This window comes from Lissotriton vulgaris, chromosome 12 (genome assembly GCF_964263255.1).
Source record: "Lissotriton vulgaris chromosome 12, aLisVul1.2, whole genome shotgun sequence".
Taxonomy (NCBI): Eukaryota; Metazoa; Chordata; class Amphibia; order Caudata; family Salamandridae; genus Lissotriton; species Lissotriton vulgaris.
This window is the reverse complement of record NC_141700.1, coordinates 447,468,121-447,482,228: the sequence shown is the minus strand read 5'-3', so window position 1 is coordinate 447,482,228 and position 14,108 is coordinate 447,468,121. Positions and strand designations below refer to the sequence as shown.

Below are 14,108 nucleotides of genomic sequence, written 5' to 3'. Positions count from 1 at the left end.
AGGTCTTATTCCGATACAATTAAAATATAAAAGTCTGATTCATCTTAATTGTTGAAAAGATCATCTTAAACCTTATAAAAACCCAAGTATTTTCAAGATTATAGAATGAATACTGTTATTGCAAAATGAAAAAAACTACATATCTATGAGAAAGACGTAGATGAAATTTCTACCTAGATTTGAGCAATATTAATACCTTCATGAAACAAAATTGTAAAGAATTCAAGAAATGAAATTGGGTTTTATAAGAGTACCTGTTTATTAAAACATATTAATCCTTGCGTAGTGATTGAGTATCTTTTCGTGTTTAAGATTACAATACATATAAAGAAGAATTTATGGCAGAAAACACATTTTCATCATCAACAATAAATTATTTATGCGTTTTTTACTATTAACGTTGGTGCTGTGGCTTAGTGGTTAAAGCACCTGTCTCGTAAACAGGAAATCCTGAGTTCAAATCTCAGCAGCACCTAACTGTTTTCTCCATGCTTTCCGAATAATTTTCATCAAACAAGTGTTGAATACAATTTAAGAATAAACATCTGGTTCTATGAACTTTAGAATACGTTATCTTAAAAATTAAATAAAATGATTGGTATTGTGAAGATTTTTGTAGGAATGCATTGACTGAAATAGGGAAAAGAAAATGACAAAGAACAAGATAGAGATGAATGATCACTCTATTGTTGAATTCAAGTAATCCATTCTTCAGCAAGGTATAGTTTAAAATGATATGAATAGGGTAAACTTCAAATTAGAGAGGTGTTTTTGAATAAATGAAGAGTCTTCATTCATCTTAAGTGTTTGAGTAGAGAAGTGTGTGAACTTAGAAAAGAATATGAAAGTGAAAAAGCAATATTCTCTTGAACACCATAAAGAAAAGTGTTTCAAAATTAAGACTCAAGTGGGTGCTGTGGCTTAGCTGGTTAAAGCGCATGTCTAGTTAACAGGAGATCCTGAGTTCAACACTCAGCAGCGCCTTGCTTTTCTCATTGTTATATAACAAATCATTTTCATTAGGTCTTATTCCGATACAATTAAAATATAAAAGTCTGATTCATCTTACTGTTGATATGGCTGAGATACCCGCCACCCCCTCTCAACACAATCCCCAAATGAGGGAAACCGGAAACAGTTCTTGAAGTTTTTTGGAAGTGGGAGGGAGTGACCCTCCCGGCCGTATTTATTAAAACAAAAAATTAAAACATTTAAACATTAATGTACAATTTCATACCACACTGCGATGTTTGGCTAACCTTAACAGATTCTCTAATACATAGGTTCTCCTAGCCGATCTAACATCCTACAAAACATTTACTTGAAATATTGAAATTGTACATCCTAACGTTTAAGGGCCAACGGCAAGGTCGTAACTGGTGTCAAGATCCCTAACCAGACATACCCCCCCCACTTGGGAGGGGCGACAGCACTGAGGCGTACTCACGTGCAACTACTACAATTTCCCTTGTCTTGACGGGGGCACTTATCAACTCGACGCCAGTTAAAGGTCGTTCGAAGACTCGTGTGAGGTATCTAGAAGGTATCGTAGACCTCCCCCCAACCCCACACAACTTACCGCATCTGCCGTCGCAGATGTCACTGGCCCCGGGAAATTCCCCAGGAGGGGGCTGTAACCCCTCCTACACAGGAAGGGGCCTTGACCGCCTTTCCTCTTCTTCCGGCGACCCATCCTTAGAAGGGACCGCCTCCCCGTTGAGGGGCCAAAGGCCACCTCCCCCGAGCGCTCCCATCCGTGTTGGGTGACGCCCACTCATAGGGATCTTCCAATTAGTGCTCACCGATCATGACCTTACCGCCACAGGCCGGATAGTTGACCGGCTATCCGGACCCCCCACAAAACTCCTACCTAAAGGTCATGTTTCAAAGATTTCAACCATGCTAAGAGGTCTCCTAAGAGCAACTCATTCCCTACCCAAGACAAATGCACACCATCCCCCAAATACATCCTGTCATCATTAATACAGCTATGAGAAATAGAATGCAATGTCCTGGAACGGAACAACCTACTCACTTTATTGTTAAGCTTTCTAACAGAGTGATTCAAAGCAGGTATAGAGATAGCCCCCCGCCACACCTTTCGTGGAATCAAATGGGACCATGCAATCGTGCACCCCGGAACTCTCCTCGCCAACCAACTTACAGTGGAAAGCATTGCCTCCAGGAGTAGTCGTCTACCGATGGTGACCAAATCATTGCCCCCAACATGCACTATAACTATAGACGGCGGTGACCTTGTCCGCCCTAACAAACCCTCAAAAAATGTTTGAAACTGGTCAATACAGAGACCGCCCCTTCCGTAGAAGGACATCCTGTACCCGTATTCCCCAGCTACGTGAATCATGTCACCTGCTTTGAATACGTCTGCGGCACGCCTCACGTATGAGTGGCCCACGACCCACACCTCCTTTTTCACAGCCGGTGATGTCTGACCGCTGGCCCGGTGTAGGGTCGACTGCATAGTCCGCCCCGCCTCGTAGGCTTGCGTAACTGAAACCAAACAAAAAACAAGAAGCGTGAGTACAGAGTACATAATTACAGCTTCACAACATGTGCAAACGCACATATCTTTTATAACAATTGGAGGACCAACGCCCCATTCGTTTCACTTGCTCAACATTAAGACCCCTGGCTGTAGCTTCCGTAGCAGCCCCTATCCGAAAGGAATGGGTCCCAAATTCGCCCGGGTTCAAGCCCGCAGCGGCAACTGACATCGCAAGCACCCGCTGAAACTGAAATTTCGTCAGTGGGGTGGCGTCCGCGTGTCTTAACAAAGTCCCCCCCCATGATGCCACCCTTCGTGCTAGGTAATCCTCTAAACACTTTACCGGACATATGGAGGACCCAGGAATCCTGCGTATGATGACGCAGTCACCCATCCCATCTTGGTCAGTCTTAGACCGTACAAAGGAGACAGTCATTGTTTCTCCCCTGATCTGAACGTTTTCCCGGCACAAACCCCCCGCCACATCCAGTTTGTTCCTTGCAACTAGTTCGCTTACCCGCATTGCTCCGTGAAATGCTAGCGTAAACGCGGCTCGGAACAGCACTGCCTCAAACTGAGAGGAACATGTGGCAGGAAGTGTAGCCAACAACTGGGACAATCTATCCAAACCTATTGGGCGCCTTTCATCTACTCTGCGACCCTCAAGGCGTTGCCACCCACGCAGCGCTTTCTGTACAACGAAAGACGCTGTTGGGTCCTGGATAGCGTGTGCTCTGGCAACAAAGGAAATGGCAGCACGATGCCTCTGGGCCGTAGCCACCGATTTCCCAGCCCTACGTAAGGACATCAGGAAATTCACCACCCATTCCTCATGACCCCAAAGTCGCTCTCTATCACTCCCCAAAAAGGCTAAATAGGCCCGAAACGCCCCTTCATATGCCTTCCTCGTCCTTGGTGCTAGACTCTCTCCCACGAGGTGACGAAGTTCGGGGCACCGAGAGACCAGAGAGCTTCGGTAAAGGGTGCCGGCTCCGGGTCCGCTGAGGGAAGGAAACCCGAAAAAGCCTGCATTTGAAAACGAGACAGTGCGTCAGCTGCCTGATTCATCACCCCTGGCACGTGTTTTGCTCTGAATAGCACGTTCAATTGCATACATAGTAAAACAATTTCTTTAAGCAGTCTTAAGATCAGTTTACAACGTGCTGCCTGACTATTGATGCACTCGACCACAGTCATATTGTCCGACCAAAATATGACCGAGTGATTTTTGAACCCATCGGGCCATGTTTTCAAGGCCACCAAGATGGGAAACAGTTCGAGGAAAGCAATATTACTCGTCAGACCCTTCTCATGCCACCAAGTCGGCCATCTTTGTGCCGACCATTTTGTGCCGAAGATGGCGCCAAAACCTATGCTTCCCGCCGAATCTGTCCATAGCCCCAGCTCCTCAGAAGACACGGCTGGTTTATTCCAGACGATTCTACCATTGAAATCCGCCAAGAATGCTAACCAAATACGCATGTCCTGGCGGATCTCGGCCGATAGTCTCGTGCGATGATGGCTTTCTTTAAGGCCGACCATCGCTTGGGCAATTGAACGGGAAAAGGGGCGGGCCATTGGTATTACCCTCAGGGCAAAATTCAACTGTCCCACCACCTGCTGTAATTGTTGCAGCGTAACTTTTGATGCATTTATACACAGTTGCAGCGCAGCCCTGAACTTCAACACTTTCTCGGCTGGCAAACGGAAACACCCCTCAATGGAGTCCAACTCGATCCCCAGAAACTCGAGGCAAGTCGTAGGACCCACTGTTTTACCCGGCGCCAATGGCACGCCTAACTGTTTCATCAACACACAAAATTCGGCCAAGGCCCGGCCACATTCAAGACCCCCGGCTGCCCCAAGAAATAAGAAATCATCAAGGTAGTGCATTACATCTTGGAAACCCGTATGCTTTGTGAAGACCCATTGTAGAAAACAACTGAATTTCTCGAAATAAGCACAGGATATAGAACACCCCATTGGCATACACCTATCCATGTAATAACAACCCTGAAACATGAAACCTAGGAGACGCTGGTCGTCTGGGTGTACCGGGAGCAATCGGAACGCTGACTCGATATCTGACTTCGCCATCAGCGCCCCGGGTCCCAGGCGATTCAAAATGGCTACGGCCTCATCGAAGGATGCGTACCGCACCGAACACACTTCTGGATCGATTGCCTCATTTACGGAAAGACCCCGTGGAGCTGATAAGTTATGAATTAGTCGGAACTCTCCAGGGTCTTTCTTGGGGACTACCCCTAAGGGAGAACAAACAAAATTCTGGACTGGGGGTACAGTAAACGGGCCAGCGACCCAACCTCGAGTCACCTCTTTTCGGATCTTATCCTGTACTACGGTTGTATGCTGCAGGACGGAAAGTTGGTTTTTACACTTATCCACACCCTGAAAGTCCCCTACCGGGATGCGGAAACCATACGAAAAACCGTTTCGCAGCACCCCAGCAGAAGTACGATCCGGGTAATCACTGAGCCAAGGGATCATTGCCAGGGTATCAATGGGAGTGGGTAAAGGTGCCCCTCGGACTATATTAAACCTGTTTGGCACCTCCTCTCCCCCCGTTATCACCCGTTCTGGCTCTGCACGAGGCCTCAGGATGGGACGACCCACAACCACTACATTCATGTTTGAATTTACACGATCCCTGCGGTCTCGTACATTTTCCTCTGTTGTAATTAAAACAGAAACCCTTTCTTCCGGTATTGCCGGTAGGTTTCGAGTGATCATCGGCCCCCGAACCTGATCGAAAGGGCGTCCCCGCATATTGTCGGGAGGATTCACCCACATTACTTCCCACCAACGGCATTTTTAACATCCCTGACTCCTTCATTTTATCCCAGGTCAAGGCATCATAACAATCCCAGGTTAAACTTTTATTATGCTCCTTTTCCTTTCTGAACATATTATCGTAACAAAACCAATGATTCCCCTGGTGCGATGTCGAGTATCCCATGATTCGTGATTGGTAGATTGGGAACTCGGAAAGCAACTCAGGCCTACGTTCCCCCAGGATTGATGTAAAGATTCCCCAGGCATTGCCCCAATTGGCGATATTCTCATTCACTTTAAAGGCGGCCATTTTTGCGCGCCAAACACTCGGATGCATTAGGTCCTTCTGACTCTTTACATGCTCCACCTCATAATGATCAACAAGTAACGAAAAAATGTTCACATACTCCCCCGCCCAAATCTTTTCCTTAATTGCCAAAGGAACATGTTGCCCCAACTTTTCTCTCCGAGAGGGTGTTGACTCATCCCTCGCGATAGGCAATGGCCGCTTACCTGCACCTGACGCTGCCTCTGTGGTCGCAACCATCCCTGGTGTCTTGTCCCCCACTGCAGCCGGCACGGGCACCTTGGCTGCTTCCCGTTTCTCACGCAATTGCTTAATCAGCTCCTGCGCTTCGACAGCCGTGGCGCCCTCGTTACCTTTTCCCAACCACGCTGCCAATTGTGCTGCCAACTCGGGCGGCATATCATCCTCGGACACGGGGGTGATCGGATTCCCCTCCTCCGGCACGGGAGTTGGAGCCTCGAGCGGAGCACTGGGACCGGGGATTTCCTCTTCCGCTGCCCCCCTCCTGGGCCTCTTGTTTTTCCCTCCCAGGGCTGTTCCCGCCAAAGGACGTTTTGGACCCCTTTCCTCATTCTTGTCCACCCGCTTCCTTAGCTCGGACATCTCCTTCATGAGAACACGCAGCATCTGGTCGGTATTCATGAGCTTTCCAACCTTCTTCGGCATTCTCGAACAAAGTAACTGAAAAACAAACAAGAACGATTAAAACGCTCAAAATTGGCTCTTCGTTCCGTCTCGAGCTCACGTGCAGCGGGGAGGTGCAGCTTCAGAGCACAGGAACAAGAGGATGTCTTCTGGTCTTGCGTCTCTTTTTATCCATCTTCAGGGCGGGCGTAAACCCGCCCCTGCCTGCCCCGAGGGCGTGGCCGGCGGCGTCCGTGTCTAGGCCAGCCCACTCAAGGGCGGGAAAAAGCGCGCCCCGGCTACGCCGCTTCGGGCATACCAGCCGAGACGCGCCTCCCGCCCAAAAATGTCTTCCCGGGGGGATCAAGGCACTCTGCCATACGTTCGGGGGGACCGAGTGGTCGCCCCTTTCCAAAAGATCATCTTAAACCTTATAAAAACCCAAGTATTTTTAAGATTATAGAATGAATACTGTTATTGCAAAATGAAAAAAAACTACATATCTATGAGAAAGACGTAGATGAAATTTCTACCTAGATTTGAGCAATATTAATACCTTCATGAAACAAAATGGTAAAGAATTCAAAAAATGAAATTGGGTTTTATAAGAGTACCTGTTTATTAAAACATATTAATCCTTGCGTAGTGATTGTGTATCTTTTCGTGTTTAAGATTACAATACATATAAAGAAGAATTCATAGCAGGAAACACATTTTCATCATCAACAATAAATTATTTATGCATTTTTTACTATTTATGTTGGTGCTGTGGCTTAGTGATTAAAGCGCCTGTCTCGTAAACAGGAAATCATGAGTTCAAATCTCAGCAGCACCTAACTGTTTTCTCCATGCTTTCCGAATAATTTTCATCAAACACATGTTGAATACAATTTAAGAATAAACATCTGGTTCTATGAACTTTAGAATAAGTTATCTTAAAAATTAAATAAAATGATTGGTATTGTGAAGGTTTTTGTAGGAATGCATTGACTGAAATAGGGAAAAGAAAATGACAAAGAACAAGATAGAGGTGAATGATCACTCTATTGTTAAATTCAACTAATCCATTCTTCAGCAAGGTATAGTTTAAAATGATATGAATAGGGTAAACTTCAAATTAGAGAGGTGTTTTTGAATAAATGAAGAGTCTTCATTCATATTACGTGTTTGAGTAGAGAAGTGTGTGAACTTAGAAAAGAATATGAAAGTGAAAAAGCAATATTCTCTTGAACACCATAAAGAAAAGTGTTTCAAAATTAAGAATCAAGTGGGTGCTGTGGCTTAGCTGGTTAAAGCGCGTGTCTAGTTAACAGGCGATCCTGAGTTCAACACTCAGCAGCGCCTTGCTTTTCTCATTGTTATATAACAAATCATTTTCATTAGGTCTTATTCCGATACAATTAAAATATAAAAGTCTGATTCATCTTACTGTTGAAAAGATCATCTTAAACCTTATAAAAACCCAAGTATTTTTAAGATTATAGAATGAATACTGTTATTGCAAAATGAAAAAAAACTACATATCTATGAGAAAGACGTAGATGAAATTTCTACCTAGATTTGAGCAATATTAATACCTTCATGAAACAAAATGGTAAAGAATTCAAGAAATGAAATTGGGTTTTATAAGAGTACCTGTTTATTAAAACATATTAATCCTTGCGTAGTGATTGTGTATCTTTTCGTGTTTAAGATTACAATACATATAAAGAAGAATTCATAGCAGGAAACACATTTTCATCATCAACAATAAATTATTTATGCATTTTTTACTATTAATGTTGGTACTGTGGCTTAGTGATTAAAGCGCCTGTCTCATAAACAGGAAATCCTGAGTTCAAATCTCAGCAGCACCTAACTGTTTTCTCCATGCTTTCCGAATAATTTTCATCAAACACATGTTGAATACAATTTAAGAATAAACATCTGGTTCTATGAACTTTAGAATAAGTTATCTTAAAAATTAAATAAAATTATTGGTATTGTGAAGATTTTTGTAGGAATGCATTGACTGAAATAGGGAAAAGAAAATGACAAAGAACAAGATAGAGGTGAATGATCACTCTATTGTTGAATTCAAGTAATCCATTCTTCAGCAAGGTATAGTTTAAAATGATATGAATAGGGTAAACTTCAAATTAGAGAGGTGTTTTTGAATAAATGAAGAGTCTTCATTCATCTTAAGTGTTTGAGTAGAGAAGTGTGTGAACTTAGAAAAGAATATGAAAGTGAAAAAGCAATATTCTCTTGAACACCATAAAGAAAAGTGTTTCAAAATTAAGACTCAAGTGGGTGCTGTGGCTTAGCTGGTTAAAGTGCGTGTCTAGTTAACAGGAGATCCTCAGTTCAACACTCAGCAGCGCCTTGCTTTTCTCATTGTTATATAACAAATCATTTTCATTAGGTCTTATTCTGATACAATTAAAATATAAAAGTCTGATTCTTCTTACTGTTGAAAAGATCATCTTAAACCTTATAAAAACCCAAGTATTTTCAAGATTATAGAATGAATACTGTTATTGCAAAATGAAAAAAAACTACATATCTATGAGAAAGACGTAGATGAAATTTCTACCTAGATTTGAGCAATATTAATACCTTCATGAAACAAAATTGTAAAGAATTCAAGAAATGAAATTGGGTTTTATAAGAGTACCTGTTTATTAAAACATATTAATCCTTGCGTAGTGATTGTGTATCTTTTCGTGTTTAAGATTACAATACATATAAAGAAGAATTCATAGCAGGAAACACATTTTCATCATCAACAATAAATTATTTATGCATTTTTTACTATTAATGTTGGTGCTGCGGCTTAGTGATTAAAGCGCCTGTCTCATAAACAGGAAATCCTGAGTTCAAATCTCAGCAGCACCTAACTGTTTTCTCCATGCTTTCCGAATAATTTTCATCAAACACATGTTGAATACAATTTAAGAATAAACATCTGGTTCTATGAACTTTAGAATAAGTTATCTTAAAAATTAAATAAAATGATTGGTATTGTGAAGATTTTTGTAGGAATGCATTGACTGAAATAGGGAAAAGAAAATGACAAAGAACAAGATAGAGGTGAATGATCACTCTATTGTTGAATTCAACTAATCCATTCTTCAGCAAGGTATAGTTTAAAATGATATGAATAGGGTAAACTTCAAATTAGAGAGGTGTTTTTGAATAAATGAAGAGTCTTCTTTCATCTTAAGTGTTTGAGTAGAGAAGTGTGTGAACTTAGGAAAGAATATGAAAGTGAAAAAGCAATATTCTCTTGAACACCATAAAGAAAAGTGTTTCAAATTTAAGAATCAAGTGGGTGCTGTGGCTTAGCTGGTTAAAGCGCCTGTCTAGTAAACTGGGAATCCTGAGTTCAACTCTCAGCAGCGCCTTGCTTTTCTCATTGTTATATAACAAATCATTTTCATTAGGTCTTATTCCGATACAATTAAAATGTAAAAGTCTGATTCATCTTACTGTTGAAAAGATCATCTTAAACCTTATAAAAACCCAAGTATTTTCAAGATTATAGAATGAATACTGTTATTGCAAAATGAAAAAAACTACCTATCTATGAGAAAGACGTAGATGAAATTTCTACCTAGATTTGAGCAATATTAATACCTTCATGAAACAAAATTGTAAAGAATTCAAGAAATGAAATTGGGTTTCATAAGAGTACCTGTTTATTAAAACATATTAATCCTTGCGTAGTGATTGAGTATCTTTTCGTGTTTAAGATTACAATACATGTAAAGAAGAATTTATGGCAGAACACACAATTTCATCATCAACAATAAATTATTTATGCATTTTTTACTATTAACGTTGGTGCTGTGGCTTAGTGGTTAAAGCGCCTGTCTCGTAAACAGGAAATCCTGAGTTCAAATCTCAGCAGCACCTAACTCTTTTCTCCATGCTTTCCGAAGAATTTTCATCAAACAAGTGTTGAATACAATTTAAGAATAAACATCTGGTTCTATGAACTTTAGAATACGTTATCTTAAAAATTAAATAAAATGATTGGTATTGTGAAGATTTTTGTAGGAATGCATTGACTGAAATAGGGAAAAGAAAATGACAAAGAACAAGATAGAGGTGAATGATCACTCTATTGTTGAATTCAAGTAATCCATTCTTCAGCAAGGTATAGTTTAAAATGATATGAATAGGGTAAACTTCAAATTAGAGAGGTGTTTTTGAATAAATGAAGAGTCTTCATTCATCTTAAGTGTTTGAGTAGAGAAGTGTGTGAACTTAGAAAAGAATATGAAAGTGAAAAAGCAATATTCTCTTGAACACCATAAAGAAAAGTGTTTCAAAATTAAGAATCAAGTGGATGCTGTGGCTTAGCTGGTTAAAGCGCCTGTCTAGTAAACAGGAGATCCTGGGTTCAACTCTCAGCAGCGCCTTGCTTTTCTCATTGTTATATAACAAATCATTTTCATTAGGTCTTATTCCGATACAATTAAAATATAAAAGTCTGATTCATCTTAATTGTTGAAAAGATCATCTGAAACCTTATAAAAACCCAAGTATTTTTAAGATTATAGAATGAATACTGTTATTGCAAAATGAAAAAAACTACATATCTATGAGAAAGACGTAGATGAAATTTCTACCTAGATTTGAGCAATATTAATACCTTCATGAAACAAAATTGTAAAGAATTCAAGAAATGAAATTGGGTTTTATAAGAGTACCTGTTTATTAAAACATATTAATCCTTGCATAGTGATTGAGTATCTTTTCGTGTTTAAGATTACAATACATATAAAGAAGAATTTATGGCAGAAAACACATTTTCATCATCAACAATAAATTATTTATGCATTTTTTACTATTAACGTTGGTGCTGTGGCTTAGTGGTTAAAGCGCCTGTCTCGTAAACAGGAAATCCTGAGTTCAAATCTCAGCAGCACCTAACTGTTTTCTCCATGCTTTCCGAATAATTTTCATCAAACAAGTGTTGAATACAATTTAAGAATAAACATCTGGTTCTATGAACTTTAGAATACGTTATCTTAAAAATTAAATAAAATGATTGGTATTGTGAAGATTTTTGTAGGAATGCATTGACTGAAATAGGGAAAAGAAAATGACAAAGAACAAGATAGAGATGAATGATCACTCTATTGTTGAATTCAAGTAATCCATTCTTCAGCAAGGTATAGTTTAAAATGATATGAATAGGGTAAACTTCAAATTAGAGAGGTGTTTTTGAATAAATGAAGAGTCTTCTTTCATCTTAAGTGTTTGAGTAGAGAAGTGTGTGAACTTAGAAAAGAATATGAAAGTGAAAAAGCAATATTCTCTTGAACACCATAAAGAAAAGTGTTTCAAAATTAAGACTCAAGTGGGTGCTGTGGCTTAGCTGGTTAAAGCGCATGTCTAGTTAACAGGAGATCCTGAGTTCAACACTCAGCGGCGCCTTGCTTTTCTCATTGTTATATAACAAATCATTTTCATTAGGTCTTATTCCGATACAATTAAAATATAAAAGTCTGATTCATCTTACTGTTGAAAAGATCATCTTAAACCTAATAAAACCCCAAGTATTTTTAAGATTATAGAATGAATACTGTTATTGCAAAATGAAAAAAAACTACATATCTATGAGAAAGACGTAGATGAAATTTCTACCTAGATTTGAGCAATATTAATACCTTCATGAAACAAAATTGTAAAGAATTCAAGAAATGAAATTGGGTTTTATAAGAGTACCTGTTTATTAAAACATATTAATCCTTGCGTAGTGATTGTGTATCTTTTCGTGTTTAAGATTACAATACATATAAAGAAGAATTCATAGCAGGAAACACATTTTCATCATCAACAATAAATTATTTATGCATTTTTTACTATTAATGTTGGTGCTGTGGCTTAGTGATTAAAGCGCCTGTCTCATAAACAGGAAATCCTGAGTTCAAATCTCAGCAGCACCTAACTGTTTTCTCCATGCTTTCCGAATAATTTTCATCAAACACATGTTGAATACAATTTAAGAATAAACATCTGGTTCTATGAACTTTAGAATAAGTTATCTTAAAAATTAAATAAAATGATTGGTATTGTGAAGATTTTTGTAGGAATGCATTGACTGAAATAGGGAAAAGAAAATGACAAAGAACAAGATAGAGGTGAATGATCACTCTATTGTTGAATTCAACTAATCCATTCTTCAGCAAGGTATAGTTTAAAATGATATGAATAGGGTAAACTTCAAATTAGAGAGGTGTTTTTGAATAAATGAAGAGTCTTCTTTCATCTTAAGTGTTTGAGTAGAGAAGTGTGTGAACTTAGGAAAGAATATGAAAGTGAAAAAGCAATATTCTCTTGAACACCATAAAGAAAAGTGTTTCAAATTTAAGAATCAAGTGGGTGCTGTGGCTTAGCTGGTTAAAGCGCCTGTCTAGTAAACTGGGAATCCTGAGTTCAACTCTCAGCAGCGCCTTGCTTTTCTCATTGTTATATAACAAATCATTTTCATTAGGTCTTATTCCGATACAATTAAAATGTAAAAGTCTGATTCATCTTACTGTTGAAAAGATCATCTTAAACCTTATAAAAACCCAAGTATTTTCAAGATTATAGAATGAATACTGTTATTGCAAAATGAAAAAAACTACCTATCTATGAGAAAGACGTAGATGAAATTTCTACCTAGATTTGAGCAATATGAATACCTTCATGAAACAAAATTGTAAAGAATTCAAGAAATGAAATTGGGTTTCATAAGAGTACCTGTTTATTAAAACATATTAATCCTTGCGTAGTGATTGAGTATCTTTTCGTGTTTAAGATTACAATACATGTAAAGAAGAATTTATGGCAGAACACACAATTTCATCATCAACAATAAATTATTTATGCATTTTTTACTATTAACGTTGGTGCTGTGGCTTAGTGGTTAAAGCGCCTGTCTCGTAAACAGGAAATCCTGAGTTCAAATCTCAGCAGCACCTAACTCTTTTCTCCATGCTTTCCGAAGAATTTTCATCAAACAAGTGTTGAATACAATTTAAGAATAAACATCTGGTTCTATGAACTTTAGAATACGTTATCTTAAAAATTAAATAAAATGATTGGTATTGTGAAGATTTTTGTAGGAATGCATTGACTGAAATAGGGAAAAGAAAATGACAAAGAACAAGATAGAGGTGAATGATCACTCTATTGTTGAATTCAAGTAATCCATTCTTCAGCAAGGTATAGTTTAAAATGATATGAATAGGGTAAACTTCAAATTAGAGAGGTGTTTTTGAATAAATGAAGAGTCTTCATTCATCTTAAGTGTTTGAGTAGAGAAGTGTGTGAACTTAGAAAAGAATATGAAAGTGAAAAAGCAATATTCTCTTGAACACCATAAAGAAAAGTGTTTCAAAATTAAGAATCAAGTGGATGCTGTGGCTTAGCTGGTTAAAGCGCCTGTCTAGTAAACAGGAGATCCTGGGTTCAACTCTCAGCAGCGCCTTGCTTTTCTCATTGTTATATAACAAATCATTTTCATTAGGTCTTATTCCGATACAATTAAAATATAAAAGTCTGATTCATCTTAATTGTTGAAAAGATCATCTGAAACCTTATAAAAACCCAAGTATTTTCAAGATTATAGAATGAATACTGTTATTGCAAAATGAAAAAAACTACATATCTATGAGAAAGACGTAGATGAAATTTCTACCTAGATTTGAGCAATATTAATACCTTCATGAAACAAAATTGTAAAGAATTCAAGAAATGAAATTGGGTTTTATAAGAGTACCTGTTTATTAAAACATATTAATCCTTGCATAGTGATTGAGTATCTTTTCGTGTTTAAGATTACAATACATATAAAGAAGAATTTATGGCAGAAAACACATTTTCATCATCAACAATAAA

The 14,108-nt window shown here is 38.7% G+C and overlaps 6 non-coding genes across 6 annotated transcripts; all 6 read left to right on the top strand.

Annotated features, from left to right (window-relative positions):
- The first annotated feature begins 402 nt into the window (after positions 1-402).
- On the top strand, positions 403-475 carry TRNAT-CGU (transfer RNA threonine (anticodon CGU)). Its single transcript has one exon. It is a non-coding gene; the product is annotated as a tRNA-Thr (tRNA).
- Positions 476-8,013: 7,538 nt separating this feature from the next.
- On the top strand, positions 8,014-8,086 carry TRNAM-CAU (transfer RNA methionine (anticodon CAU)). Its single transcript has one exon. It is a non-coding gene; the product is annotated as a tRNA-Met (tRNA).
- Positions 8,087-10,054: 1,968 nt separating this feature from the next.
- On the top strand, positions 10,055-10,127 carry TRNAT-CGU (transfer RNA threonine (anticodon CGU)). The gene has a single exon. It is a non-coding gene; the product is annotated as a tRNA-Thr (tRNA).
- A 948-nt stretch (positions 10,128-11,075) lies between these two features.
- Positions 11,076-11,148, top strand: TRNAT-CGU (transfer RNA threonine (anticodon CGU)). Its single transcript has one exon. It is a non-coding gene; the product is annotated as a tRNA-Thr (tRNA).
- Positions 11,149-12,096: 948 nt separating this feature from the next.
- TRNAM-CAU (transfer RNA methionine (anticodon CAU)) lies at positions 12,097-12,169 on the top strand. Its single transcript has one exon. It is a non-coding gene; the product is annotated as a tRNA-Met (tRNA).
- Positions 12,170-13,116: 947 nt separating this feature from the next.
- TRNAT-CGU (transfer RNA threonine (anticodon CGU)) lies at positions 13,117-13,189 on the top strand. Its single transcript has one exon. It is a non-coding gene; the product is annotated as a tRNA-Thr (tRNA).
- The last annotated feature ends 919 nt before the right edge of the window (positions 13,190-14,108 follow it).